Source organism: Oxyura jamaicensis, chromosome 20 (assembly GCF_011077185.1).
Source record: "Oxyura jamaicensis isolate SHBP4307 breed ruddy duck chromosome 20, BPBGC_Ojam_1.0, whole genome shotgun sequence".
NCBI lineage: Eukaryota > Metazoa > Chordata > Aves > Anseriformes > Anatidae > Oxyura > Oxyura jamaicensis.
The window spans coordinates 9267210-9271771 of NC_048912.1; the positions used below are offsets into that span (position 1 = coordinate 9267210).

The 4562-nt window shown below is 40.6% G+C and overlaps 1 long non-coding RNA gene across 1 annotated transcript in view; it reads left to right on the top strand.

The window, feature by feature from the left end:
* Positions 1-1253: 1253 nt before the first annotated feature.
* The window catches only part of LOC118176833, a 6949-nt gene continuing 3640 nt past the window's right edge, over positions 1254-4562 (top strand). The window contains exon 1 of the long non-coding RNA XR_004755538.1: positions 1254-1512. This is a non-coding gene — a long non-coding RNA (uncharacterized LOC118176833). The remainder of the gene's footprint in view (positions 1513-4562) is intronic.

The window sequence follows — 4562 nt, forward strand, 5'->3', positions numbered from 1 at the left end:
ACGAGTGATGGAGGATGCTCCAGAGGCACTCTGTTTGAATTTTGTGTGAATATCAGTTGTCTGGTCTAGTCAGTACTTACACTGGGACACTTCTCACCATCCCACTCCTTGTATTTTCCATTAGGTTTGTTGTGATAACATTCAGATGACACTGCAAAGTTTTCTGGAGTTTGGCAAACACTATCATCACCATCAATCAGAAGGAATTTATTTATTTATTTAGCTAACACATGCCTGCATTATCTATCTAATACTTAAGATGCACAGTGGATTGCCCAGATATTCTTCCTGTTGCTGTTCCCTTTCCTCCCAGCTCTAACAAAAGGCAGCAGATGGTTAGATTTACTATATCATCTCCAAGCAAGGAGGAAGGCGCTGACTCTGCCATTATGCTCTGAGAACCGCATATGACCCAGAGGACTGCAGCAAGAGCAGAGCCAAATAGGAGCCCCATTCATTAACGTGATCTTTGTCATTCCCACAAGCATGAAGCATGATTTTGCTGTTTCTTCTGATTTCACTGTAACCCATTCTTTTCTGTAGGGGAGTGGTCTGGGTGGAGCTGGTCGTTTTTACTCTTAACATACACTCTTCTTTTGGTGAAGTGTCCCGAGATCTCATGATTTGTTTCAAATGAACCCACCCTAACTTTTCCCTGTGACATTTTGAAATTGCTGATCACCTCAGTTGCTCCTGTCCAATGCTAATGAAAAAAAAAGAAAAGAAATTAAAAAAAAAAAAGAAAAAGAAAAAGAAAAAAGGTGGTATTAACAAAATGCATTGTGGAGAAGGACTGATTTCTGGACAACTACCAAAACTGTCCTGGGTGTCCTAAGAAATGTGCTCAATATTTATGGCATCTCTAAGCATTGCCAGACAGGTTTGACTAAGGAATGAAGCCTAGTATGGATTAATAGAGCAGCTGTTTTCTTTTTCTAGCCTTTTTTTTTTTTTTTTTTTTTTTTGTAAAGTGACTGCTGTCAGGATATTTTGCAGGAACTATGTACATGTTTTAAGAGAAATGTGAAATTTAAAATTAAGGATTTTGAAATGTTCTGCTTCATCTGAAAAAAAAAAATAAATCAAGGAGTTTTCTTTCAAATTTTACATTTTTATTTATCTGCTGGGGCCTTCAATGCCCTGACTAGGATCACCTGGGACTCCCAGGAGACCACCTGGGACTCACCTCCACCCACTGGCCCTTAGCCACATTTAGGGCAGCCAAAGCACCTTGCATAGGATTTTTGTGTGTTGTGGGTAGATCCTTGCTTATCTTTGTCTGCCACTGTGCCCTGCTTCTGGGACTGTTCCAGGTTGCTCTTGGATCTGCTTGTCACTTTGCATCTGGTCACTGCTGGATCTGTTGGTGCCATTGAGCTGCCCCTGCTCTGGTGCTGTCCATGCAGGTGAACATGTGGCCTTGTTTTCATCTTCTACTCCTACCATGTCATCCTCTGCAGAGCTGCCCTGCTCGTGCTGATTTGACTGGGAGCCCCTCACCCTATGTGCAAGGTAACTTGGTGCTTATTGTGTTTATGGGGCTCACTGTGCCTGATTGCCTTGCAGTTTGTGATTTTTAAGTTCCTGCAAAAACTCCTTTGAGTTAGGGAAATTGCAATCTCTGTTTTTAAAAATGTAGAGTTGAATCAATTAAACTTTAGTCCAGATATGTAAATAATTGCTTCCTGAATCCAGCAGGAGCTGGTTGCTTTGCTGTCATCTGAATTTAGCTAAATGAGCTAACTTTATGCTAGAAGCTGTTGGCAGGCAGAGGTTGGGACATAAGTCTTTCCATTCAAAGCTTATTGCTGTGCTACGCCCTGCAAGAGATTTCTACATACAGTAGAAAGAGAGAGGTGCTACCATACTGAAGCCTTTTATCCTTTCAGACACTAGAAAAAGATTTTTAGCATAGAAGATGTTGAAATTATTGTGCAGAAACAGGACGTAAAATCTTAAATAACTATTAAATAAATAGCTATTGACAGTGCTGCATGCTGCACTTTGCTTGCAGGAGATGACAGTCAAGTAAAAGCTTTTACTTTCTTGGCAAGAAACCAAGGGCTTGCTAGGTCTTTGCATGAGCTTGAGACTGAGCAGACTTATGGGATACAGTAAGCGTTAAATTTCATTTGTTAAGAAACATAATATGCTAATATAAACAGTAATTATTTAAGCATTCCGATATCACTACTTAATATAGAGGAGACTGTCTAAGTTCCCTCAATGCTGGCTAGAATATAAGGTTGAAACTACTTCTCTTCTGGTCTTGCTTCTATGTAATGCAACCCTTCTCTAAGCCACTTCTCTAAGGCTGGGAATGGGGAAACACTCATGGACCCAATTGCATGGGCACATGAAAACAGTCCTAGAAAAGAAAACCAGCTTAATTTCCAGACTTAGTGTGTGCTCCCAGCTCTGTGAAAGTATGTTAAATCCTGGGAACTCTCTACTTTATGCATACATAAGAATACATTCCTATGCATACATAGGAATCCAATTTCTTGTCCCCTTGTTCAGTTTATAAGGTCTTCAACCTGAGATGGGATTCCTGTTCTGTAAAAGACTACATTGCCTGCCCTGCTGTCTCGGTGCTGCTTGGCCAAAAAGTCCCTGAGGGAGGAAGGCTGCTGTGCCCCACAGCACCCAGAGCAGCCCCAAGTGCCTCTGGGCCCGTTTGTCTCCTGCAGAGCTGAGTCCCAGCAAGATTGTTCGCTGGGGGAGCTTGGCAGCAGTTCCTATGGGACTACTGACATGTTCGCACTGAAATCCCTCGCAAACTGGAGGTGTGTTTAACGTGCTATTGCTGAACTTAAAAATAAAACTGTGGGGAGGCTGATGTGCTTGTGGTAGCTTGGTGTTTGGAAATTGAACTATCCTGCTGGAACTGTTATCCATCTGCTGCTTTTCCTCTCTCTTTCATCGCTGGTATTTTTCTAAATGCAACAACACATTTCAAAAGCCTTTCTTTATTAAATAATTGTAAACTGATAAACAGAAACTAAAATTAACATCAGAACACATGTTGATGTGGTGTAAATATTCAGCAGATAGAGTCCATGTGCTAAATTCAATAGAGAGAACTCAATTTGCAATATTTGAGGATCTAAACTCCCATTTCAATTCAAAGGCAACTATATCAATTAAGTATTATAGTTAACTTTGTGGTGCTGTACAGAGGGCCAAAAAATATACATATATATATATATATATTAAAAAAAAAAAAAAAAAAAAAAAAACACAAACAAACTTGTACAGCCTTTTAGCAGCTTGGGGAATGATTTTAAAGTTATTGGATTTGAAGTGAATTCATGAAGGTTCTTTTCATTCTTGGATTTATTGCAGATAATGTTCAAGCATATTTGTTATTGAGGGAGGTTGTTTTGTGTTTGGAGACATGGCAAACCTTCCAATCCTTGAAAGATGCAAACTAGCTATTTTTTTCACACTGCAGTCAAATTTAGTGGGCTATTCAGTGCCAAAACCTAGCAAGAATAACTATACATCAGGAAAATACCATGCTGGTGTCAGGTAAGGTTTTCTCTTGGTTTGCTTTTGTATCTGGGTATTAAAGTCACTGGTGTAAAATGCACTGATAGTAACACCATCAGAAAAATTATTAAACTTGGAGCCAAATAATGGAAGGCCAGAGCCCTCAGAGTGCATGTGGCAGGAACAAAGTGTTGCACATGTGGGCTGTGGCTCCAGGTGACCATCTCTGCACTGATATATCTGCCTTCAGGTAGCAGAGATTATATGTTTGGAGTAATGAAAATGCTAATTGCAGAATTTTTTAAAAAACAAACAACAAAACACCTCTTGTTATCCTGATAGAAACGTGCCTGGGAAGATTAAAAACCTGGTTGAATGATCAGCATGCTTTAATGCTTAAAAAAAGGTCCCCAGCAGCTACCCAGCTGTCAGGTGGAGGTTGATGGTGGGGAAGGAAGGAGTCAGTGTTGCTTTTATAGATGGCTAACAGGACTGCAGGTGTGTTAGTTCACTAGTTAGTTCACTAGACAAAATTTCAGAAACACGTCAGGGCTAAATCAGTTGAAATCCATTCCCCAGTAAACTTCAAATGCAGTTATTTGTACTATGGGTGGAAAGATGCCATTACTTACCAGTCAGTTTGAGCCTCTGCCTCTCTGTGTCTCTGCAGATCATATTTTTTCTTGTGTTTTTTATCTGATTTCTGTTCTGTCAGTGAGATGATTCCCAAAATACCTTGGGGTACATTCTTCAGTCTGGATGTTCATTATCTGTAAATGCCCCGAGCCCCATATATTTATTTTCTGTAGACCTGAGTCTGAAAACAAAACAATAAACTCTGCAGCTTGTTGTGGCTGTGCAACAATCTGCAATCTGACTTATTTATTAATTTACTTGTTCTGAGATTTTTGTTTTCATTGCTGTCCCCTGCAGTTCAAAGGGGTCTTCTGTACTTTCTTTTCAATACTTCCTGCCCTTCCCTTCTCTGCTGCCCCCCCCCCCCTGATCGGAAGAGCGTCGGGGGGGGGGGTCTGTAAGGTGGCTGGGGCGGGGCTGGGTAGGGTGTAGAC